The sequence below is a fragment of the Ambystoma mexicanum genome, chromosome 1q (assembly GCF_040938575.1).
Source record: "Ambystoma mexicanum isolate Mex_15411 chromosome 1q, UKY_AmexF1_1, whole genome shotgun sequence".
NCBI lineage: Eukaryota > Metazoa > Chordata > Amphibia > Caudata > Ambystomatidae > Ambystoma > Ambystoma mexicanum.
The window spans coordinates 1,116,620,213-1,116,647,333 of NC_090922.1; the positions used below are offsets into that span (position 1 = coordinate 1,116,620,213).

Here is a 27,121-nt window from a genome sequence, read left to right on the forward strand (position 1 = left end):
TCATTAATAAGGTTGTCAGGTGAACGTTTCATGCGGCTCTGAAGTTAGTTCTCTGGAATGAGCAGCGTGTGATCAGGCGGGTGGGCAGCTGGCAACTTACTTCAATCATATGACGTCACCATCTTGGGGTCACACTGCAACCCCATCTGTGTCGTAGTAATCGAACTGCATCATGGCTCCTGGGCTGAATTTAGCGTTGCCATGTCATCCACATATTCCTCATAGCTTGTCACGCACGGCCCTGAGTTCACGGGCTGTGGAAAGAGAATAGAAGCGTTAGATTATACTTTGAGTCGGGGCTTCATGCGGAGGCCATCAGCAAAGTGTCCGCATAGCCGGCGCTGCTAGCCATGCCCCTGGCATCTTTATTGTTACTTAATTTATGAGATTACATGGGTGGTCAATTTTAATATGTTCCGGGCTCTCAACCTGAATAGATCTTCAACAACTAAAAGACCTCTTCCTAAAGTCACCTGGAAAGCCATTGCACAGTGATTCTCAGTATGGATACATGGAGGCATTTGCACCTTTGGCACAGTGAATACACATTTTATTCTTTAGTAAATGATCCGCATTTACGCATAGATTACATAGCGATCTCAAGTAAATTGTTAGGTGAGATGACTGATTGTCAAGTTCTGCCACTCACTGGATGAAACTGCATTACACTTTACCCTTTAGATCCAGATACCTCAATAAGTGCGATGTAAGGGTGACTCTTTGGTGCTGGACCCTCAGTTCAATCAGGGATTAGCAGATAGTAAATTATTTTTTTAAAAGAACACAGGCTGTGTTGTAGATGAGAAAGGTACTCTACAAGGTCTTTAAGTAATATGTCAAGAGGGTTTGTATTTTGAGAGAAGCTGGGGTTCTCAAGGCCATTAAGAAAGAGTTGTGAAAGTTGAATGCACAGCTCGGTGATCTGGAAAGGCAATATACACAAACCACTCAAGGAGCCATTGGGTGTACTGAAAGGGAAACCTGATGCTTTTAGAGAGTCTGCAGATACAGCATTTAGATTGGAACTGCCAAGCCCACTCTTACTGAGAAGAGAATAGACCTGGCTGTTTTGACAGGGTAGATGGAGTATTGCTAACCAAGTGATAACTGATCCCCGCAGGACAATTCCAAGCTCAATATCATATAGAAATGTATCTCATCACCGGTTTATCCAATTTAGAGGTGTAAAGTATTTTATAATATGTGGCAAATGAGGAGGTGATCAATTCTTAATTTGCCACATATTATGAAATACTTATAAATTGGATAAAATTGGTGACAAGACACATTTCTAGATGATATTGAGCTTGGAATTGTTCTCTTTTGGAAGAACCAATCGCAGTAGAAGAGCTTCATTCTGGGAATAAACTACTTACAAATGGAAAGGCCCCATGCACAGAACATACCTCCAAATTCTACAAGGACTTCTTTACGAGGTAGGGTGAAGTTATGAAGTTAGGAAGTTGGGTGATGTATCACTTGGGAGCGTGATTCTACGCGAAACCACTAGGAAATCACTTATTAAACTGATGACTGAAAGCAGTGAAACCCCACGAGGAATGCTCATCTCATCGATATATAACTAGTATAATTAAATCCTAGCTAAAATGTTGGCTGTTCTGTTGTTGAGCATATGCCTTCCTTTGTGCTTCCAGACCAATATGGTTTTATACCAGGCCATACACAACATACGGGGGCTATTCTCTATAGTTTATAATATTTACTATGGGGTCCTGCAGTATTGGTGACTTTAGATGCTGAAAAGGCCTTAGACTCTGTGGCCTTTTTCATTTGAGTTTGGGACTTGAGGCACATTTTATTAGTATGGTAGGCTTATTGTATACATCTCTGAGCGTGTCAATCCTGACTAATAATACAGCCTCCAAGCCATTTATGTTGCTGCCTGGCACTCGACACGGGTGTCCCGTCTCCATTGATGTTGGCCCTAGCAATAGAGCCTTTAGCCTTACTATTAAGGCACATGCTTATAGGCAGAGGGATTGAAATCCGTTCTAGAAGTAATATTTTCTCATATATACATGATCTCTTACATGTACAACACCCAGAGCAAAGCTTGGCTCCTGTTGTTCGTGATTTAAAAGCATATGGGTCTGTGGTGGGAAGGGGAGTTGAATATAAACTGGACGAATTCTTAGTTGCTCCCTCTCACAGATTGTGTATGGTTAGATATGGAGAGCAGCTAGGTTTTAAATGGAAATCAGATGCAAAACAGATTTAGGGGTTGTGATATCGGCAACCTCTGATAACTCTATGGTGATAATTAATAATTAAGTAAAGGTAATGGATCAGATGAAAAATTGGGTTGACTCAGCCAATAACTAGATTGGGCAGGGTCTCTTTAAAAAAAAAATGGTCCTGATACTCAAGTTGCTGTACATTTTCAGGTACCTCCTGTGGAAAGACCTAGGGTTACAGAGAGGGGACTGGAGCAACATTGAGGTACCTGGTCAGCACTTAGAAAGATAGCCAAGCCTAAAGACTATGCTATACTCAAGGCTCCCAAGTACATAATATTTTGGTCGACCTTGCTCCAATTTGAGCAGCCATTGCAGCTGCTCTTGTGATTTGTATGTAGATAGGTAATTTATTACACTTGATAACCTCAGGGAGTTGGGGAGAGGTGGCGTCTTGGAGCATGCATGATCTCTTAAAGGGTGTTGTTTGGGCATTTAGATACAGCCCTTTGTGTCTGTAGTACTGGACTACATTATCTCTCCTACATCATCACATATAGTTTCAAAACTATATGCTGAACAAAATGTCTGCATGGTAGGAATTTATAGGGCTACAGTAGTAGGTGGGAGGAAGCCTTAGGGTGTGCAAGTACTGTTGAGGTTTTAGATAATGCTTGCAATCAGACTAAGACAATTTCTTTGAACTATCAACTTAATCAAATACATTTTAAGCTTTTACTACAAATGAATCACACACCCTGCAGACTACATTCATTTATATCCAGCGTGTCAGTCAGATAGCTTCCATATATACAGCACTATCTTGGCTGATGTTCAACATTTTACCGGGTAATGCCCTATGATAGTGTAATTTTGGGAACAGGTGTATTAGAAGATGGTAAACATTGTAAATGTAGAAATACCCATGACCCCACGGGTACTGCTTTTAGGTATATTTGATATAACCTCTAGTATTAAATGTCGCTTTGTTTGCAGATTGTGTATTAGCTAAGGGAATCGTACAAAAATGTCGACCTGAGAATTGCGACGGCCGAAAATGACGACCTTTTTTTTTTAAAACCCCCCTTACCCCACATATATATGTGGGGAGGTATGGGATATTATAGTATGAGGGGTAGCGAGGGGTCTTCCCCCGCATATCTATGTGGTGCAAAGAGGCCATTTTCGGCCGTCGCAATTATGTTTGGTCTCAGTGATCACATAGATCCTTAGCTAAGCGTCTAGTTCTTATCAACTGCCGCAGAGAAGCCTACCCTAACAAACAGCAGTGGATGAGGCATCTCATCTACTGTAAAAACCAATGAGGAATTGCATGCTGCTTCACTCATCAGACCTAAAGACATTTAGAACGATTTGTAAACGTAGTTGGATAGATCTGCTGCTACAGAGGAGCATTCAGTGTAAGAACCCATAATACATATTACTAAAGAACAATTGGATACTTATTTGTCAGAAGAAAGGGGTGAGGTGACAGGGGGACCCGGACCTGAGTGAATATTGAGGCTACAGAGTATCCTTAAATCATATACATTATTCTGTTTGTAATATTGCAGGAAATTAACACTTGGCTGTTATCAAATTTTGGGATAAGGGTGGGTGACTGTAACGGGTTTTTGTTGATTCATATGAAGAAAAAGACACATTATAGTATATGAAATCCTGTGAAAAGTGCCAGCCGAAGGGGGACTGCGATTCCTAGATTTCATGGCTATCCTAGGTGGGTTTGAAAAGTGCCAGCCAAAGGGGGACTGGGATTCCTAGATTTCCTGGCTACCCTTGGTGGGTTAATCTTTTTTTTTCTTTAGTTATTACTCTATTTTCTACAAGTCTGGGCAAATAAGTATTAGGAGGTTGAACTGGTAAAGCCTGGAAAAACAACCATTTTTATACTTCCGATCCTGCCAAACCATGAGATGGGCATAGTCTTCCATACTGCAAGATCACTGTGAATCTTTTGTAATAGACTCGGGTAATTTGCTAAATTCAGAGATTTATCAATCTGTACTCCTAAACATTGGATGCTGATTGTTGCGCATTTAAGAGGGGACCATTCATTAATGGAAGTCTCCTCCAGTGTAGTTAGTCAGATTTAAATCTCTAATATGTTGAGATTAAGCCAGCTACAGATCTCTAAGTACCCGGTTCTTCTAATAAATGGGGCGTAAAAGGGACCCTATTAGCAAGAGTCACTAGTATGTCATCTGCAAACTTGCTCACATTGTGTTCACTAACTGCAATGGGGATTCACTGTATATGTGAATTATACATCATTTTGGATGCTGATGTTTTGGGACTCAACACGACCAATAAGGGAGAAAATAGGCACCCCTGTTTTGTCCTGCTATAAACTGTAACGCTTTTTGAGCAGATTCAGTTTATAATATATTTTTCCAGAAGGCTTTGTGCAGTTGGCACATAATTGTGATGAAGCTCTCCATGAATTTTGCGCAGCGAGCATTCCCCAGTGTCAAGCAAGGGCAATATAGCAGTTAAGCGTCTTCTAGAGTTTTATTCTATTAGTTGAGAATGTTGTTTACATTCTCGGCAGTTTGACTACCATGTATGAATCCTGATTGATAATTTGTCAATAGTTCTAGAAGGCCATTACAAATAAAACAAACAAACAAACAGTTGTGGCAATAAAGCGTTTAGTGATGTTGCAGGCGTTTTGGTAAATAGTTTAGCATCCATGATTAAATATGCAGTGGACATGTCTGTCCTGCACAATGATGAACATTTTTGCTTTGGTCATTGTATCTCTAAGAGAGCCATTATGCTGCAAAGTATTCTACAACTTTGTTAAAGTCGGAACTAGGTTGTGCATATACATCTTAAAAAACAAATTCCTCTGAATCCATGGGAACACTTGTCATTGTTCCTTTTCCATAATTTTATCACCTTTTCAACCTCTTCTGAAGAAACGTGCACACCTGGAACTGTGCTCTCTTTAGGGGATAATTTGGTTTTCCAGTATGGGGCCTGGCATGGATTCACATGCTCATAAATATTCCTCGTCATCAGGCTGGGAATCCTTGGTAAAAGGAAAAACTGTTTACTTTCACTTAAAAACGGTATTTCTCCTCTAAACCAATCACTGTCCTCTGGGGCATACTGCCCCATCCAATGACTGTCCTCTCCCTAAGCGCCTGGCAGCTGAAACCTGTGCAGTTCCCTCTGGGACCACTGCAAATGATTTAAGACTACAGCCATTTGGCAGTAAACCCACTTGGTAGCAGTCTGTACCACACAGTTTCACTTGGTAGCTGTGGCTGAGCAGTCAGACTTCCCTCAAGAAGAATTAGGCAGTATACAGAGTATTCACAATAGGTCAAAAGAACATAGTAGAACAAGTAAACACTGACCAGAGCTTGGTGTAAAAGAGATATAATTATTTATTTAAAACCACATCTAGTAAAACACACAGGCACTAATGTTAAGCAGTTCAAATTTAATTAATATTAATTCTCCGGTTGGTATTTTTTGCCAAAACTTGATTCTAAAATGGCGTTTGTGTTCTCTTCTGTGACTCCAACCCAAGTCGAGCCCTTTGTTCCACTTTTTGGCGGGCTTCTCCACAGAAGCCCTCCAAAGTGGTGCCACTAAGTCTGGGGTACTTAGGAGGGGTGGAGGGGAATTTAGGCACCCTGGACTGAGTTGTCTAGGCAACTCAAGTCGCACTCCGTCCTGATTGGCCCAAGTGGTGAGCCGGCCGGCTCACCACTTAGCATGTTTGAGTGACAGCTAGGCTGAGTGAATGGGGGTTTGCTGCATAAAAGCAGGGATTTGGGGACTGGAACTTCAGAAGTCGCCACAGGACCTAAGAATCCGATGAGGGAGAAGCTGAGCCGACCTGCCACGACACCACGACCGGTGGAGCCCTGCTGGACCGTCTCACCACTTTTCACAACAACAGAGGAGATCTCCCGCCGGAGATTCTTCTTCCTTTGACTGGTGGGGATAACCAGTTTCACCGTCTTTTCGCTTTCCCGACGTATCTCGTGGCCGCCTTGCCCGTGCTAAGCACCCCGGCAACCGGGATACCACGTTTTACCACGACCGCGAGATAAAGGTACCACCTTTTACCGGAAAACTCAGCGGCTGGTTTCTGCCCTGGTAGTGCAACGAACGGCATCTTTCCTCCACGTCGAGATCTTCTCTTCCCCTGGACAACGACGCAACTTTCAACCACTACCAGGAACAACTGCCACCGCTGGAGGATCCTTCCCACTTAAGGTACCGTGTCCCGCCTGGCTTCCCTTGCAACCGACTGTACGGGGTAGATTTAGCCCCCGGCTTTCGAACCTGGGTTAGCCTGGGACACCTTGGCTAAACTTTTCTAAGCCTCTCTAAACTCTTTTCTGAACCCTCTGCAAGACTTTCTAAGCCTAGTGTAACATGTGATCTTGGGCGCATTTGTGCTGTGCTCTCTCTAAGAGTGGGCCCAGCCTTTGCACTTTGGCTCACCAGTGACTTTTTGCTCTCTGCCTTGCTAATAGTGTTCCTGAATCGTAGAGTGGTGTAACCCTGCATATTCTGTCTTTTTCCCTCCCTTTTTCACAACCTTAGTAGAGTGCAATCTAGTTAAGCGCTCACCTCTGTATGAAAATAAGTGGTGTCTTACTGCGATTTTCTAATAAGGGAAAAAGGGGTGTATATATCATAATAGTAACTGTGTTTAAAATATTTTACAGTAAGAGTGCTGGAGTGTTTCAACTGTGTGTTTATAAATAAATAATTATATACTTTGATACCAAAGCTCTGGTCAGAGTTTGCTTGTATTATTGTATCTGAGTGCCTATTGAGTATACTTTGCATACTGCCTAACTCGTCTTGATGGAAGTCTGACTGCTCAGCCACAGCTACCAGGTAAATCTGGGTGGTACAGACTGCTACCAAGTGGGTTTACTGCTAACACCTGTAGTCTTAAATCTTTTGCAGTGGGCCCTAAGGGAACTGCACAGGTTTCTGCCTAACACTGGTGTACAGCGGTGGGATTTGTATTAAGTATACACTTTAGAGTGCTTTAGGATACCTTAGTACAGCTAACCACAAAGCTTAGCACTGAAAAATTAATCTTTCTAACATGTCAACTATGGAAACTTATAGTCAAGAGTCCCTTGCTACAAAAACTGCTGATTGTTTAAGAGTATTGTGTAAGCATAAGAACCTCCTGACTAAAGATAAAAAAATTGAGTTAATAGAAAGGTTATTAGCTAACCAAAGTCTGGATGATGGGTCTGAGGAACCTACCATGCCAGAAAATGTAGATAACAGTATAGAAATTGATATTGATCCAAATGTTGATAATCTTGAGGAAGAGTCAGAAGAGGAGGGTGAGGCTGCTGTGACTGTCCCCCCTAGGCCTCTGTCTGCCCTACCTGCTGTACCTACTGGGCCTTTACCAAGTCCCACACTAAGTCCTCAATATCTCGAATTAGAGAAAATGAAACTTGAACTAGAGTTCAAGAAACTGAATACTCTGGCTGCAGAGACATCAGGAAATGAATCAAGAACTAAGGCTAAGGGAAATGGAGCTCAAACATGAGCTAGAAATGAAGAAATTGCCTGTCGAAAATGCTTCTCTCTCTGGCTCCTCTAGAAGTTCCAGTCCTAAAAGACCCCAGATGCCTAAAGAATTGGTTGGTATGTATGAGCCTAAGTTGGATGTGTTGGATTGGTTGTCTCTGTTTGAATATAATCATGGGCTCCAGAACATCACAGGAAATGACTTACTCACCTAGTTGTTCTCTAGGCTTCCCCCTGTTGCAACTGATGTGGTAATGGCGTTGGGGGAGGAGGATAGGAAAGAGTATGAATGTGTGAAACTAGCTTTGATAGCTAGGTTTGGGAAGACCCCTTCCCAGTATCTTAAGAGGTTTAGAACCCTCAAAAAGCATGATGGTACCCCTTGGGCTACGTGGGTGAGTGAAGGGTTGAAAAACTTAGAGGGATGGATTAAGGGTTACAAAGTGAACACTTATGAAGGTATGAAGAATCTTGTTATGTTGGAGTCAATTTATGATGCCTGCTCTCCTGAGCTCAGACAGCACTTGGCTGATTCAAAGGAATTAGATTCTCGAAAACTAGCTAAGGCTACTGACTTGTGGGTTGCCAACAGGGCCACTCACAAGGATTCTGGGGTAACTCAGAAAAAGGATGAGGGGAAACAGCCTAAAAAGGACTCCAAAGAGAATTCTAATACTGCAAATTCCAAAGAGGGCCCCAAACAAAACCAGAAGGGTAAGCCACCAGGGAAACCACAGCAGAATAGTGTCTCCTCTGGTGCTAAACCAGAGGGAGGTCAGAACAAGCCTCCATTCCAGAAGGCATTTGGTAAATGCTTTGTTTGTGGCTCTACTGACCATGTGAAAGGAGATCCCAGATGCAAGGTAAACCTTCAGGGATCCAACTTGCCTCCTTAGCCTTCGCTCCAGAAGAGGAAGTCCCAATGGCAAGTGGAAACTTTCTACTGCTGGCTGATGAACCCATTGGAGTCTCAGCCAGTGTTTCTTTAGTCTCTCTGGGGTTGTGGGAACAACAGAATTTAAATGTGTATAATTCTATCCCAGATAATACTAAAGAGTATCATAAGGACAGTGTCCAGGTAAATGGTCAGGAGACTCCTGCCATTAGAGACACTGGGGCCAGCATAACTGTGGTGGATGAATCTTTTTTCAAGGCAGAGAATGTTGCTAAGGCACCCAAATGCCTCACCAAGTTAGCTGGAGGGCCTGTGCAGATGTGTCCCCAGTTACCAGTTCTCATCCAGTGTAATGAAATGGCTGTAAATATACCTGTCAGTGTACAATGTGAAGTGCCAGGTAGGGTTCTGTTGGGTAATGACCTAAAAGCTCTTGGAGTTGTGTCACATACCCCCAGACCACCTAGTAAGAGGTTACAGGAGCTCACAAAACCTGCAAGAGAGAAAACCCTGAGAGGGTTATCTCAGGAGATGATGACAGAGATCACTTCTTTGCCACTGGAGCAACTCACTGCAGTAACTACCAGATCGGGAGCAGAGGGGCAACCCAAGACTCCTAGGAAAAAGTCAGCAGCAAGCACTCCAGTGCTTCCAACAGTTACACCTGTAACTCCCCCTCCAGCTGAGGCTGAGAGGGAGGTACAACCCTGTATGGTTGAACTAGACTCTGAAGAAGAGCTAGTGGGAGGCCAAGAACTTATTGGAGATCTGGACCCTGAGGACCATCCTGAGCTGCAGTCTTTACTGGCAGAAGGTGGGCCCATCAGGTCAGCTTTCCGTAAGGAAAAAGTCAGCAGCAAGCACTCCAGTGCTTCCAACAGTTACACCTGTAACTCCCCCTCCAGCTGAGGCTGAGAGGGAGGTACAACCCTGTATGGTTGAACTAGACTCTGAAGAAGAGCTAGTGGGAGGCCAAGAACTTATTGGAGATCTAGACCCTGAGGACCATCCTGAGCTGCAGTCTTTACTGGCAGAAGGTGGGCCCATCAGGGCAGCTTTCCGTAAGGGACAAAGAGAATGTCCAACTCTGGAGGGTCTCCGCCAACAGGCAGCTGCTCAGGCTGATGGGCAGGAGCCTTGGAAGTATAGGTTGCACTGGGAAGATGGCCTCCTCTACAGTGAACCAACTGAGTCTGAACCTGGAGACTACAAACGCCTTGTAGTACCTCAAGAAAACAGACAACAGTTCTTGCACTTAGCCCACGAGATTCCTTTGGCTGGTCACTTGAGTTTCAAGAAGATCAAGGAAAAGCTCTCGCTCTACTTCTACTGGCCAAAAATGAGGGCCGAAGTAGATAAGTTCTGCAAGAGCTGCCATACCTGCCAAACTTCTGGTAAGGTTGGCGCCAAGAATGTGGCACCATTAGTGCCTCTCCCAGTTATGGGAGTCCCATTTGAGAGGGTAGGGATTGACATTGTTGGTCCCCTTGATCCCCCTAGATCCTCAGGCAACAGGTTTATCCTTGTTGTAGTAGACCATGCTACTAGATATCCTGAGGCAATACCTATGGGAACTGTTACAGCTCCGGCTGTGGCTAAGGCCCTCCTTGGTATTTTTACCAGGGTTAGGTTTCCTAAGGAAGTAATCTCTGACAGGTGATCAAACTTTATGTCCCACTACATGAAAGCCATGTGGAAAACCTGTGGAGTTACTTACAAGTTCTCAACCGCCTACCACCCCCAAACCAATGGGCTGGTAGAAGGATTTAACAGAACCATGAAGAGCATGATAGGTGCTTTAGAGGCACCCCCGAAAAGAAAGTGGGACCTTCTACTGCCATGCCTTCTCTTTGCTTATAGAGAAGTCCCTCAAGAGGGAGTAGGTTATTCTCCCTTTGAACTTCTCTATGGCCATCCGATCAGAGGTCCATTGGCCCTGATTAAGGAGGGGTTGGAAGGCGCTCCCCCCCCTCAAGCCAGTCAGAGTGACTGACTATGTGATAGGTCTCCGAAGGAGAATGTCACACATGATGGCAGAAGCTAGTGATAACCTGAAAGCTGGACAAGCTTTGGTCACGCATTGGCATGATCAAAAGGCTAACATGGTTGAGTTCACTCAAGACCAGCTAGTTCTCGTTATGCTCTCCACAAGTCAGAGGGCCTTGCAGGACAAATGGATGGGACCCTTCAAAGGTGTGGGAAAACTTGGAGAGGTCAACTATCTGGTGGATCTGGGCAGACCCAGGGAAGCTCCTAGAGTCTTCCACACCAACCGACTGAAGGCGTACATCTCCAGGCCTGAAGTAGGAGCCTTGCTTCTAGCTTCAGCAGCAGAGGAAGAAGAGAGTGAGTCTCTCCCTGATCTCCTCAGAGGTGTACCTTTGGACGAAAAAACTGAAGGAGTCAATCTCTCTTCAGATCTGACACCTGAGCAACAAGAGGAGTGCACATCTATGTTAAATCAGTTTGCCTCCCTGTTCTCACTCTCACCAGGCTTGACCCCTTGGGGACAGCACAAGATACTCACTGGTGACTATCTGCCAGTCAAAAGCAGAGGATACCGAATGTCAGAAAATGTGAGAACCCATATCAAGGGGGGAGGTCAAGAAGATGCTTGATCTCGGGGTAATAGAACCCTCTACTAGTCCATGGTCTAGCCCAGTTGTGTTAGTACCAAAGGCAGGGTCCAAAGACTTGAGATTCTGTGTGGACTATAGAGCTCTTAATGCAGTCACCAAGACTGATGCCCACCCTTTACCAAGGACAGATGAGTTGGTGGATAAACTTGGTGCAGCCAAGTACCTCAGCACATTTGACCTTATGTCAGGCTATTGGCAAATAGCCTTGACAGACCATGCCAAGGAGAAAACTGCATTTTCCACCCCAGTTGGCTTGTACCAGTTTAAGGTCATGCCTTTTGCATTAAAAAATGCACCTGCTACATTCCAAAGGATGGTAAACCAAGTTCTAGCTGGGATGGAGGACTTCTGCATGGCATACTTGGATGACATTGCAGTCTTCAGCCACTCCTGGGAGGATCATGTGAACCACCTAGGACATGTTTTGCAGGCTCTTGGACAGGCCAATTTGACTATCAAGACAAGTAAATGCGAGATAGGTCAAAGTAAGGTGGTCTTACTTGGACATGAGGTAGGAGGTGGAGAAAAAAGGCCTTTGCTTAGCAAGATTGAAGCTGTGCAAAATTGGACAACACCTACTACTCAAACCCAAGTGAGAGCCTTCCTAGGCCTCACTGGGTACTACAGGAATTTCATTGAGAACTATGGGACCATAGCTTCTCCACTGAATGTAATCTCCTCTCCACAATTCCCTAAGAAGGTCAAATGTAATGAGGAGTGCAATCAGGCCTTTGAAAAACTGAAGAAAGCTCTTTGCCAAGCTCCAGTATTGAGAGCTCCTGACTACCACCAAACTTTCATTGTACAAACTGATGCTTCCAATGTAGGTATAGGTGCAGTCCTCAGCCAACTGGATGAGAAGGGCAGGGAGCACCCCATTTGCTTCATCAGCCGTAAGCTGAAGGATCCTGAGACAAGGTGGGCAACAATAGAAAGAGAATGCTTTGCTATTGTGTGGGCACTGAAGAAGTTTAGGCCATACTTGTATGGTTCTACTTTTGTCATTCAGACTGACCACCAACCCTTGAGATGGTTAATGCAAATGAAGGGAGAAAATCCAAAACTATTGAGATGGTCAATCTGCCTGCAAGGGTTTGATTTCACCATTGAGCACAGGTCAGGGTGTCACCATCAAAATGCCGATGGACTCTCTAGGATGTATGTCATCGACTAGAGGTATGAGGTTCATCCAGGAGTGGATTAAATACTCCTGTCCCTTAGTCTGGGGGGGGCGAGTGTTAGGGAGAATTCTCTGTTTAGGCTGAATTTCCTAACCTAGTGAGTCCTCCAGCAGCTTTGCTGGATTTTTGGGGTTTATTTTTTTCTCCTGCCAAGAGTGAGACTCTTTTACCCTCACTCTTGGACATGATTTAAGTGTGTTTCTTTGAATCTAGATGTGTTTAATGGGCTAGGGGGTCTTTTACTCCATAGGGTTTCATGTGTTTTTGTGATGTGTGTTACACAGCACCCTGCGTGCAGTAACACGGGTGTCATAGTGACCCCCCAGTATAGACTCCATACCCTGGGACTGACTACTGTCTCCCAGGGCATGTAAAGTCACCATTGACTTTACTAGTCTTAAATTCTGAACAGAACCAGTACAAACCATCATATTGTGGACGTACTGGCTGGGGGAATTCGATTGCCCCAGGGTCTGTTAGTCGAGGGGGCACGTCTCCGTCCCCCCTGATCGAGTTTTGGCTGGTGGCAGTGGATACTACTTTTTATATTCAATTGCGAATATTTTCCTATGGGATTTCCCATTTTTTTAGGCTACTATCTTTATTTAATTATTTAAGGTAGCCTCGAACATACCGCCGGTTTATTTAATTAATATTAATTCTCCGGTTGGTATTTTTTGCCAAAACTTGATTCTAAAATGGCGTTTGTGTTCTCTTCTGTGACTCCAACCCAAGTCGAGCCCTTTGGCACCACTTTTGGAGGCTTCTGTGGAGAAGCCCGCCAAAAAGTGGAACAAAGGGCTCGACTTGGGTTGGAGTCACAGAAGAGAACACAAACGCCATTTTAGAATCGAGAATTACCAACCGGCGAATTAATATTAAATAAATAAACCAGCGGTATGTTCGAGGCTATGAGAATTAAATAATTAAATTTGGTAGCCTCGAACAATGGGAAAATCCCATAGGGATATATTCGCGGTCGAATACAAAAAGTAGTATCCACTGCCACCAGCCAAAACTCGATCAGGGGGGACGGAGACGTGCCCCCTCGACTAACATACCCAGGGGCAATCGAATTGCCCCGACCAGTACGTCCACAATATGATGGTTTGTACCGGTTTCTGTTAATAATTTGGGACTAGTAAAGCCAATGGTGACTTTATATGCCCTGGGAGACAGTAGTCAGTCCCAGGGTATGGAGTCTATGGTGGGGTGTCACTATGACACCCCTGTGTCACTGCACGGAGGGTGCGGTGTAACACACATAGTAAAAACACATGAGGCCCTATGGAGTAAAGGACCCCATAGCCCATAAAACACATAAACAGTCAAAGGAACACCATAAATCATGTCCAAGAGTGGGAGAAAAAGAGTCTCACTCTTGGCAGGAGAAAAAAACAAACTCCAGAAATCCAGCAAAGGTGCTAGGGGACTCACTAGATTAGGAAATTCAGCCTAAAGAGAGAATTATCCCTAACAGCAGCCATCTTCAGATTTTTACCCCACGCTTCAGTGTTGGGAGTCCTCCAGTTGCTCTCCAAGCTATTTCTAGGTTTTTCCGAGTTTCTTTACGTGAAAAGTTCAATTTCTGTTCCAAAAAGCCTATGAGCTCTTTTTCCTCATCTGCCGGCAATGGGGATCCGTTTTCGGTGAAGTTCTGCACCAAGTTTCTAGAAGGCCATCTTGGGCCTCCTTCGTGCCCTCTGACCATGACGGAGGAGAAGGAGGGAAGGACCCTCTTCAGGCCCTGCACAAAATGCAGGCTACGAAATGTGTTTGTGGAAGACAAGCACCTGCAATGCCTGTGCTGACTACAACCGGACCACAAGGAGATGAAGTTCAAGATATGCCTAGGTTTCTCGTAGAAGATGACGAAAGGCAGGCATAGTAGGCTGGCGGCATGGCTTAACTCGAACAAGGCCTCTGCCCCGTGCTCCAAGCAGAGTCATGTGTGTCCAGCACCGGCCGGTCCGAGGAGCGGTCTCTGTCTGGAAAGAAGCCTTAAGTCCTTTGAGGTCGCCCCATCTTTGGGGGTCCAAGATAAGACCAAGAGCCGCAGGTCCGAGTCCACCGGGTTCGCCACTTCCATGGGTCCCAGGTTGGATAGGCCATGATCACCATCGCCTTCCAGCTCCATAGACAGCCTACTAATGGCTCCTCTTCCAAGAGGGTAATCATCCACCCCGGCTAAGCTATGGGAGAAATCGGGTAAGCCCAGGGGGGAAAAAGGCGGCCGCGCAGCCCAAGTAGGCTCAACCGGCACTGACCAAGTCCTCATCGGCTACTTGTTTCATAAATGGTTGAAGGCCCCCCTCTCCAGAAAGAACACGGCATGATAACCTGTTCAATGTTTTTTTTCCCACTAGGAGAGTTCGCAGCCATCGGTTTTTGCTCACTGTACCTTTCACAGATGGGCAATATCCATTTTTGTTTTGCCCACATGGGCAGTCCAGCACTGAAATGCTATGGCAATGCCCTTCTGAACAAGAGTACCAACAGCAACCCCATACCATTTTCAGCCTCATCGGCTACTTGGTTGACATCTACTACAGCTACGGCAGTTATGGGCGCCGATCCTACAAGGGTGGGTCCCACTGTGCAGAGAGTGCCCCTGCTCACATGGCGCTACACCGCAGCCGATACATCGGCGAAGGTTGCAAGCACTCCTGAAGGGGCGAAGACACCGGCCCAGGTCCCGGCTCAGAGCCCTCAGGGAGGGGAAAAAAGGGGGTGGGGTGAGGAGGACCCAAAACAGTTCTCACGGTTGGCTTGACAACCAATGGATATTTCAACCACGGACAACAACGACCAAGAGTCTGTTCATACGGTCCAAGAAGCCGACGATGGCGCAGGGCCTAGCGCTCCTTCCTTACCTCCTCAACCAAGGGACATTTCCGTGGACATTTTGTCGACTCTCCACGCCTTGGTGTGAGAGATTCAGCAGAGGTTGCCCCCTGGCACTTGGAGTGCCTCAGGCTCCTGATCGGCCTCTGGATAAAAAGAAGTGCCATCCGACACCCCCACATCAACCTCCCCCACCACGTCGGGCCCCAACACCTCCACCGGACCCGTAGACGGGTACTGGGATGGATACGGCCATGAGTACCGAAGAGGACAAGGTCCTCATAGTCTCCCCACCGGATGAGGTGGTATCATTCCATTCCATGATCGCGAGGGCCTGCAAGCTATTCCAGCTGGAAGGAGGGCTTCTTGTATCATGGCGGTGCTTTTTCTGGACGACATCTGGAAGGAGAGCCTAGCCCTCATGAAGAATCCATGCACGGCTCCAGCCAAGCGAGACGGGCTGGAGAAGAAGTACAGGGTGCCGGACTCCGCACCTAAATGCCTGAGGTTGCAGCCATCACCGGACTCGGTAGTGTCGGCTGCCGCAAGGAAACATTCGTCGTCAGTTCCCCCAGACATCGAGGGAAAGAGAATGTACACCATGGGGAAGAAAGTAATTTACATGGCAGCGGCCACGATCAATGCGGCCAACGCCCTGGTGATCCTGACCATATACAACAGGGAGTTGTGGTATAACCTGGGACCAATCCTGGAGTTCCTCCCCAACGACAAGAAAATGGAAGCCCTCGCCCTCTTTCAGGAAGGGGAAGTGGCATCAGACCATGCCATCCTTGTGGCAGTGGACAGCGTAGACATGCATTTCAGGCAGACGGGGAAACAGCGTCTGCCTTTGTCGGCAGAGATGGATGAAGGCCACTAGCTTCCATCAGGACGTCCAAGTGAAAGTGCTGGACATGCCCTTTGACGGCTAAAATCTGTTTGGGAAGGCGGTTGACAAGTCCCTCCAGGCCATCAAAACAGATACGGAGACAGCACATTCCCTTGGCACTTTTCAGCAGCACCGTTCGTCTTTTCTCTCCTCCAGGGGAAAATCAAGCAGTTTGTCAAAGGGTTTTTCCACGTCTTACAGGCATCCTTCCCGATCCTCAACTCAGGAAGCCTACATGGACCGCTCCCAGGCCTACAGTAGTGGATATCAGCGTTGCCGTCGCCTGCAGGACAGGGTGCCACCGCCCAAGCAAGCCTGAACCCACCAAGACGTCTGGTCCCAACTCGTGCACCCAGATGCGAGGCCGGCTGACGAGGTTCACCGGCAAGTGGAAGAAGTTCACCACTTACAGATGGGTGCTGGACGCTCTCGCCCATGGGCACCCCTTGGAGTTCCAATGCAGGTGTCCTCGTATTCCACCAGTTCCCTGTCAGGAACAGCACATCCCTTAGCTCCTGGAAGAGGTACGAGGCATGTTACGAAAAGGGGCGATAAAGCTTGTTCCCAAAATACCCTAGAGTCTATTCCACATACTTTCTGTTCAGAAAGAAGACTGGGCTGGAGACCCATCCTGGACCTACACTGTCTGAACAAATAAAAATCCCAAACATTCAGAATGGTCATGTTGCAGCATGTGCTCGGCCAACTGGAAGAAGGGCATTTCTTGATGTCGTTGGACTTGGAGGATGTCCATTTCCACGTCGCCATTCCCAAGAAACATCGAAAGTTCCTACTTTCTGTGGTGAGAGGTCAGCACTACCAGTTCAAGGCCCAGACATTCGGTTGAAATCAGCCCCAAAGGTGTTTACAAAATGCCTGGCCCCGGTGGCGGCCCATCTGCGTCTACAGGGCATACACGTATACCCATACCTGGACGATTGGTTGATATTCGCCTGCTCTCTGGAGCTTGCTGACGAGCACACGAAGGAGACTGTCTGACTACTGATGGAGCTGGGATTCTCTGTGAACTATCTGAAGTTCTGATAGATGCCATCGCAGAGCACACTGTTCCTCGGCTCCAGACTCCACATTGTCTGGCATCGCCGTCGGAGGAGAGGCTAGCGGCCATTCAAAGGAAGGTGCAACGACTGTCGTCGGCGGCCACGGTACGGCCCATCAAGTTGCTGCTGGGCATGATGTCATCCTGCATCTACCTCGTTCATCTCTGCAGATATGAAATGATATATGATATGATATGGCATTTAAAACGCACCTATACACAAGTGTTTCAAGGCACGACGAGGCAAGGGGGGGAGACAAAGGGAGGACAAAACAACGATCCTACTAGGCCAGGTGTCATTCAGATCGCGCAAGTGCATGTGAAGGGGGGGAAGGAAAAGTGCACAGGGGGAAGGGAGGGGAAAGGTGCAGTGCATGGGAAGTGGAATAAATATGACACATAACAGCCAGCTAGTGGCAAGTGCAAGGAAGTGCAGACGTACGTGTTAGTAGGGGGGGACTGAAGGGGTACAGGAAACGGTCCCCAAGTGCAGGGGTTGCCAGGGAGGCCGTGCAGGTGGGTAATTGACGGGGTCTGGGCCAGAGATGAAAAGGGTGGCCAGGTAGCCAGTGCAATTACGGTGAGGAATTCAGCAAGGGAGAGGAGGAGAGTAAGCAGAAGCAAAGAGGGAGGTGTTTCTGGAACCGGAGATGGTTCTCATCAAGTTTCAGGGAGGCAGGAAGGCTGTTCCAGAGAGAGGCCCCTGCTGAAGAGAGTAATCTGCCACCAGCTCGCTTCTTGGAGAAGCGACTGACCCTAAGGGAGTTGGAGGCAGATGAGCGAAGAGCTTGAGAAGGGATATATTTAGGTAGAGAGAGTTGAAGGTATTTCGGTCCCAGACCCCAGAAGGCCTTGTGTACAATGCAGAGGGTTTTGAACTTAATCCTCGCAGCCACTCGGAGCCAGTGCAGAGATTTCAGGCCTGGAGAGATATGATCCTTGGGCTTGAGGCCAAGGACAAGTCTCGCAGTCCTGTTCTGGATAAGTTGCAGAGGGCGGAGAGTAGAGGCAGGCAGATTTAGATAGAGGCTGTTACAGTAGTCCAGCTTGGAGAGGACCAGGGCTCTGGAGACAGTGAGCTTCTGGGGGAAGGAGAGGAAAGGAAGAATACCTCTGAGGAGGTGCAGCTGGTAGTGTGACTTCTTGGAGACGTCAGAGATGTGAGGGGAGAAGGAGAGTGCAGAGTCGAAGATGACCCTGAGGTTTTTTGCCTTGCAGGTCGGAGTGGGAGGAGGGCCAAGAGGCCAGCCAGAGAGCTGCAGGGAAGGATAGCAGATGCAACCCCTACAAGAATTCTTGGATGCGCGTTGTGTACAAGTGTTCAGAGGTTTTGCCGACAAGATCCTGCTCAACAAGGAGTTCCGGCGGGCTATAGAGTAGTGGGAATGCGCTCCCACATCGCCCAGGGAACAGGGTTTCAAAACCTGCCACACCCAGAGACAGTCACCACGGACGCTTCTCTGGAAGGTTGGGGGCTCACACCGGACATCTACAAGCCAGAGGTCTGTGGCTTCCAGAGGAAAAGGATCTGCACATTAACATCCCGGAGCTACAGGCAATGTTCTGGGCCCTCAAGTCTTTCCTACTGTCTCTGAAGGGCAAGGTGGTGAGGATCTTCACGGACACCACCACCACCATTTCTACATCCGGTAGCAAGGGGGAACTCGGTCACCAGCGCTCTCCAAGGAGGCTCAGGACCTGTGGCACTTGGACATCGGACAGGGGATGTTCCTCGTCCCTCTCCACCTGGCAGGCGTCAAGAACACCATTGCAGACTCACTTAGCAGGGAACTGTGTTCCTGCCACTAGTGGTAACTTCATCAGGATCAGGTGGATCACCTGTTCGGCAAATGGGGCAGACACCTGATCGATCTTTTCGTCACGGTGGTGAATTCCAAATGCCAGAGGTTTGCCAGCAGGTTTCATCAACGGAGGAGCTTGGGAGGCACGTTCTCCTTCCCATGGGAAGGCCTGTTTCTCTATGCTTTCCCCCACATTTCCTCTCCTGCTAAGTGTCATCAACACATTCCGACAGTGTCGATGCAAGATCATACTCATCGCCCCGGCGTGGCTGAGACAGATATGGTATCCGGACCTGCTGAGCCTGTCGGCTTCGCCTCCAGTCAAGTTACCAGTACTTCCAGATCTGCTCACCAGAGAGGGAGGCGCAATCCTTCATCACAACCCAGGATCACCTCAACAAGCCTTTGGTTTTTCCTGTTTTCTTCCCAAAAGCTTAGTCGCCGACAGAGAGGGCCTTGCATTCGCTGGACGTTGCTTGTGCTCTGAAGTTCTACGTGGCACGGACAAAGAGTTTTCGGTAGACTTCACAGTTGTTTGTGAACTTTGGACCTGTGAACTATGGGAATGCCTTGTCTATCTCTAGATGGCTCTCCGGCTGCATCGTGCATTGTCATAGGCTGGTAAACTGGCCGCTGCCGGGCCGTCCGAGAGCCCACTCCACCAGAGTGATTGCTGCGACAACAGCGCTCCTTTCTGGTTTGCCCCTGCTCGACATCTGCAGGGCTGCAACGTGGAGGTCCACGCGTTCCTTCATGAAATTCTGCTGCTTCGACAGGGATTCCAGGGAGGAGTACAGAGTCCTCCCAGCAGTGCTATGCAACCCTTTAGCTTGAGGGGAGTCTGTTCCAGTGGTAAGTGTTAATTGCTTCTGTTGAGCCTTGCCACCGCCCGTGTTTGTGTAATGTGTACTGCTGTGTATTCGTTATTCATGGACATGTGAATCCATGCCAGACCCCATGCTGAAGAAGGTTTAAATAACTTACCTGTAACTCTTGTTCTCCAGCATGGGTGTGGCATAGAGCATGTGAACCCTCCCTCCGGCCCCTCTGCAGCTCTTCTTGGTCATGCTGCCACTTTGCGTGCTTACCAAATCTGAAGATGGCTGCCAGAGGCGGTTGTTAGAGAGAGGACTGTCATTGGATGGGGGCAGTATGACCCAGAGGACAGTGATTGGTTTAGAGGAGAAATACAGTTTTAAAGTGAAAGTGAAACTGTTTTTTCTTTTACCAAGGATTCCCAGCCTGACGACAGGGAATATTCATGAGCATGTGAATTCATGCCAGACCCCATGCTGGAGAACTATAGTTACAGGTAAGTAACTTAAACCATTCACACGCACAAAGCACGCCCATATGGGATACATTGTATGATGAAAGAAGGACTCCCACAGAAGTCGCTCAAGTTTAGAAAAGCACCTCCAGGATAAATCAACATTATCTTTAGGTCAGGCTTTTCAAACCAGTCTAAAATATAATGTAACCAACAGGATAATCTGAACAAGAAGACCTACAGTTGTGGTAAAAAGGAGCTGTGACATTGTAGGCAGTCGGCACAAGCTGTGCTTATTTTTCCAGCCAGTACTTTCCTATCTAACAAGCCCTCGGTTGGATTGAAAAGGATACGTTGTATTGCAGTTCAGCTGTGCAGGCGCACAGACCGCAAGCAGCAACTCTTGGCCAGACAGTGCAAGTACCCTGAATGATGTGGCGGATGCCAAAAGAGGTGTACTACATGCTGTGGCTTAGATTGTACCCTCTGTGCGAATAGCAGTGCATGTGGAGGGCCAGTGGTTCAAGAACAGGTAAAGATATAGCAGTTGCAGGTCTTAAAACACTACCTACTGCAGGTCCATTGTAGGAGGATCAGGGCCTCGGAAAGGAGGTAAGCCAGTTAAACTGCTGAAAATGTTATTCTGAGGAGTCCCAGAGTCCTGGGGAAATTAACTTAAGTGTGCCGCTGAGGCAAGGGAACGGAGCACAAATGTGGTTCTTTTTGGTCCTGGAGTGAGGTCTGGAGGCGCAGGTTTCATCAGTACTTCACCATTAGATTGTAGAGTGCAGTATGTGATAGTTTCCTTTGAGGAGCCACCGATGAGTAAGGCTAGGTCTCTGGTGCGGGGATGCCCCCAAGCACTATGAAGAGCAATCCAGATGAGTTTCATGGCCAATAATCTAGAAGCCCCCATGCACCAAGCTATGCCAGATAGTCCCAGTCGATAGTGATACAAAAAGGGAAGAATATTTACCCTGTGTAAGAGAGCCACATGCATGTCATATGCACTCTGTCAGAAAAGATCCCTTAGCAGGTTATAGATCCTCCCTTTATCGAAGCAAATGTTGGGGAATTGGCAGTCAAGCATCAAATCACTACTTCTGTGGTGCAGCACTTGCATACAGTTACACATATCAGGTAGTCATGGGTTCCGCAGACATCGCTTTCACTCTCATACAGTGCAGAAGTTCCTGTCAGTACATTCAAAGATAATGCCCAAAGTTAGCAGTGGATCGCAGAGCCAAATCCACATCTGCCTAGCCCCAAAATGGCAGACCAAGGCAGGAGAGGAAACTAGTACAGCTCCAATCCCACACACTTTGAGGACCAAGGAAAGTGGTGAACCAATCTCTTGGGTTATTAGGTTACCAAATTAATTCACAGCCATACTAGCACAGTTAGGGTGGCAATTTAGAAAGGAGACGGTGTACCCAGAGAACAAGAGAAGGACATATAGCCTGCTAGGTGCTTCCAGTCAACTGTTTGGGAGAACCAACACCCAATGAAGGAGGGAAAGCATCCATCTACTGTGGGCTACATTGCAGACTCTGGCAAAGGTCAAAGAGCAGGGAAGACTAGTTGCTGCAATCTAAATCTCAGACTTAGATGGGAGCCAGAGAGCAGGAGAAAACCAAATCCTTTTGAGAACCCAAGGCCAGAAGGGTAAACCTGGGCTGGTGAGTGATGATGTCTTTAGCCTAACAACTATCCTGGCAAGGGCAAACAAATACTTGCTATTAAGCAAGCCAGAGGATGACCAGATCGGTGCCAAGAGGAATCTTAAGATAATTCAGTAAGTGTTCTGGGCACTATTTCACTGTGTGTTAAACCAAGAAGTAGGGTGGACGCTATATCCTTGAACCTGTGTTCCTTAGACCAGGGAATGTTGACAAAGACTGGGTCCTTTAGGTAAACCTGTGTACTGATTTAATTCTCTACCCTGATACATTTACCTGAACTGTCCGTCCTGTGTTCTAGTAATACCCAAAGCCCAATCCTGATTACCCCGACTAATAAAGATGTTGAACTACATTCTCTTTTTCTGAAGTGTTTATTTGCTGTAGCATCATCACATCGAGCAGAGCCTTCTCTTCCTTTGGTGAATCCCAGCGTTTGAGAAACTTATGGTGCAGTGGCCTCTTCAGATGAGGTACCGTTGGGGCACCTTAGTGTTTTTCCAGGTCGCGGGGGAGGGGAGGTGGAGAAGAGAGAGAATCTCTCTCTCTCTCTCTCTCTCTCTCTCTCTCTCTCTATGGCATAACACTAAAATAAATCACGTTATTTATGTTAAACATAACACAAAATAAGCAGAAAAAACATGCTATGTTTGTAGGCCTATTTAAAAGATAAATTGCAGTTTTATAAGGTCCTTTTACATGTTTGCTGCCAGGTTGCATGGTGAGTTTTACAACTAGCATTTTTGTGTTCTCTAAAGAAAATAGCCATGCAAAACATAACTACCACCGTAGAAAATTCATTATACATCACAGCATAAATGTGATATCAGTTCATAGGTCAATCTATTATTTCAGTGGTTACTACAAGCAGAAACTATTTAAAATGAACTTTTGCTGTTGCATGGAGCAGACGTTTACGTTTTGCGAATCTAGGTTTTGAATTTCATTTCACCTAAAACTGTATGATTGGGCAAGTGTCCGCTTTCTAGATAACTCAAATTTCCAGACCCCATTATTTATTCGCTTTGATATATGCTTATAAGATTTAATGGGCCCAGCTGTGTTTACAGGAGACAATAGGCCTGTATTCAAAACAAAGAAAAAGAAAAAATTAATTCCAGGGAAAGGGTTTTTATGACCTTATATGTTTAAGTTCATTTGGCAGGCCACCCTGGGAATAGATTGATGTGTCTGGTCGACCATTGGGTACAACTTCATAAGAAGCAAGTGTTTACACAGACCTTAACCCCCGACCTTGCCAATGCATGAGGCCTCATGAAGGAACTGTACCTGTTTCATAAAACAGCTTATTCAAAGGATGCTTTCGTTCCACAGAATGTATTTCTCAAATATTCTCAGCAGATGGTGTCTTGTGTACAGAGGGCAGGCCGCATACAGTTGAAATGCAAGTTAGTTCATATATTTAATATATATGCCCTATAGGTAAGCTGAATCCTATCATCCATAGGAAATGTAAAGATCCTATGGATAATAACTTTTGAACCACTGTCACCTGCATTCTTCCTGGTCGGTCCTCCACTACCACCACCGCACTCTAACTCATTAAAGTCCCCCACTACAGCACCTCACTTTGTCACAGTACCCGACTACCACCACGTCCTACTTCCTCGTCAGGCCCCCACTACCACCAACTCACTCTTCCTTGTCACAGTACCCCACTACCAACAACTCACTCTTCTTCTTCACATCCTCCCAATACTATCACACCACTCCAACTCGTACAGTACCCCGATACCCCCATGGCTCTCTTCCATGGCACAGTCCCCCACTTCTACCACACACTCTTCCTCTTCACAGTACCCCACCACCTCCAACTCACTAATCCTTGTTGCAGTCCCCCACTACCACCACCTCACTCTTCCTTGTCACAGTACCCACTACCACCACGTTGCTATTCCTTGTCGTAGTCCCCCACTACCACCACCTCACAGTCCCCACCATACTCTTCCTCTCGAAAGTACATAATTAGTAATATTTTCTTATCAAGTGGACAAAAAAAAGATGAAATGCATGATCAACCCGATGTTGCTTAGCTGAAGAAAATATATTTATTTATTCATTTAAATATGCATACAGCCATTACTGGCTTTACATATTACACACAATGATTCGCCTTATAATCTAAGAGAAATAATTATAAAACATCAAAAGCTACTTAAAACCAATTATACATCACTTATTTAGAATAAAATACCAGCTGACAAAAATAGATAAAATCATTTCGAAAATGTCATCATATGATGCATGAGATTAATATCATAATATATATAATATATGAAATTGCCGTCAAGGAACTTCTGCCATATATCTCAAAGTTTTCAGTTGTCTTTGAGTTATCGTATCGCTTCATGTAGTTAAGTCTTAATGCATTACGGCTTTCACATTTACACATCAAATGTTTAGTAGTTTCAATAATTTCATTACCACATAAGTGACACAATCTCAATGATATGGCAATTCCTAGTTTAGCTCCCAAAATTTAAATAGTAGATACATTCATACTATCCAATGACGGGGAAAGGCTTTTTGGTACTTAGGTACTTCTCTCTCTATAGACCAGTTTTCGAGAAATAGCCCTCCTGTTGCTAAAGATGCTAAATATATCATATCACGCTCTTTTGCCTGATTGTATATTGCCATTTTTAGCAGCCTTTTTACTTGTACTTGCGACATATTCAACCAGCTTAATTCATTCTCTTTAGCCCACTTCTTATATAGCATGCATAGATTATTAATCGTTAGAAATTTTCTAAAATTCTCAATCTTATTGAACAAATTCATCAGACACACTATAAATGTGTTATTCTCCAAAGAATATAACTTCATAAATAGCATCGCTGCTTTATATTCTAAAATGTCACCAGCAAATCTAAAATTACTTTCTAATAAAATAAGTTCATACAATACATTACTTGGCAATCTTAAAAGTTGTCTTAAAATGCTTCCTTCAAATGTATTGAGCTCAGTTTTAAAATTCTTTCCCCACACTTCAGCTCCATACAGAAGACAGGACACAATTTTAGCTGAATATAATAAAACAATTGTTTGTATAGAGAATCCACCCTGTTTTCCAATGAATTGAGACAGCGCTCCAGCTGTTTTTTTTACATTTCAGTTTTGTCTCTGACCAGTGTTGATTCCATAGTAACTTATGATCTATAATGACACCTAGATGTTTGTAATATTCAACAAGTTCCAGTTGAGTATTATTCACATACCACTTATAGGTATTAGAGCGGCTAGTTTTACAATTGCCTAGAAACGCCATTACCTTTGTTTTACCAATGTTTATTACAAGGCCATTTTTCTTTAGGTATTCTACCAATGCGTTCAATTTTGTCTGAAGTCCTGCAGGTGTATGGTCTAATAACACAAGATCGTCAGCATAACCAAGCCAGCCCAATTGCAATGACGAAATCTTGACATTGTCACTTCCTATTTCTTCTATAGACTCAGGAATGTCTGCTAAGTAAAGATTAAACAGTGTTGCCGCTAAGATGCAACCTTGCTTAACACCACGGCATGTGGATATCGGGCCAGATAGTTTACCTTCCCTATCTAGTCTGATTCAAACAGTGGTATCAGAGTATAATAGCTGAATCATATGTAAGAGTCCTTCAGGAATCCCCCATTTCTCTAACTTTGACCATAGTTTGCCTCTTACAGTGGTATCGAATGCTTCGCTTAGATCAATAAATAGAACATATACTGGGAGTTTTCGAACCATCCAGGAGTATTCAACTGCAGTTACTAAATTAACAATATTATGAATAGTGGATGATTTAGCTTTAAAGCCAGATTGATTATATGGTAAAATGTTTCTATTGATTATCCATTCATTTAGTTCATTCAACACCACTCTGGCAAATATTTTGGTGGGAATGTCTAGCATGGCTAACATCCGGTAGTTTACAGGCTCTTTCCAATCACCCGTTTTATGGATCAGCAATATTATACTTTCTCGCCAAGACTTAGGTATAATCGCATCTTTTCCGATCCATCGAAATAGTGTAAATAGGGCCTCCGCCCACAACTTTGGTGCCATCCGCAACAGAGCATTACAGGTGCCGTCTGGGCCTGTTGCTCTAGAGCTCTTTAGCTGTTCCATCGGTTTTATTAAACTATCCACTGCAAATGTACCATGCCAGTTAGATTTAACAATTTTACATCCCTCCTCATTATAACCTTCTACTCCAAGAGTATCTCTGACATGCAGCATCCATCTCTCTTCCGGTACACCATTGATGGGTAGCAAGCTCTTCTTAGCGCTATTAATAGCTGTCCACGTAGCCTGGTGATTATTAGTCTTAGCATAGGTAGCAATAGTACACCAAATTTCATTAGCCTTTAGCGTTTGATGTTGTCTAAGCCAACATCAATGTTATTTTTTGGCTGCTTGAATCAGGCAAGTAGCTTCGCTTGGTTGGGAGTTCTTAAGGTCATTAATCTTATGCCTCAGTTGCTGTTTTGCTTTTTATATTACCCAATCATAGTTCGTAGATTTATTACTAATGAGGTTCCATCTTTCGCTCATATTAGTTGTCTTCCTTTTACGATTAGAGACCACTATGATATTGGTTACCAACTGTTCGAATTTGCCAATTATTTCATTGGTGTATTCCTCAGCACATTCAGCCAACCGTTCATTGAATAAGGCAATTTCAGATTCAGCTATCGCATTAGATTTTTCCTAATTTAGTGGAATTCCATACGATCCGATTTGCTGCGTTAGCGATCTCTATATTGCCATTTAGCTGGTAGCAGGTCTCTTCTTTACTATCATTTATCAGTAAGTAGAGCGGAAGATGGTCACTCTCTTCTCTAATGTCTATTGACATATCTATCACTAATTCATTAGCACATTCATTCACCACTATGTAGTCAATTGTGGATGTACTTCGAACAATGACTCGCATCACACTACGGTTTGAATCTCCACATTTATTACCATTCAGTATAAGTGGTATTTAAGAAATAGGTTAGCCCAAGGTTTACCATGTCTATTTGAAAAACCGTGGTCTATCGGCGCAGAACGGACTTCAACATTCATTTCATTTTCAGGTATTACTATCTTAGCATTCAGGTCGCCTACTAATATA

The 27,121-nt window shown here is 45.4% G+C and overlaps 1 protein-coding gene across 5 annotated transcripts in view; it reads left to right on the forward strand.

The window, feature by feature from the left end:
• Positions 1-27,121, forward strand: part of CLCC1 (chloride channel CLIC like 1) — a 1,126,062-nt gene that overhangs the window by 729,145 nt on the left and 369,796 nt on the right. The gene's annotated exons all lie outside the window — the stretch shown is intronic.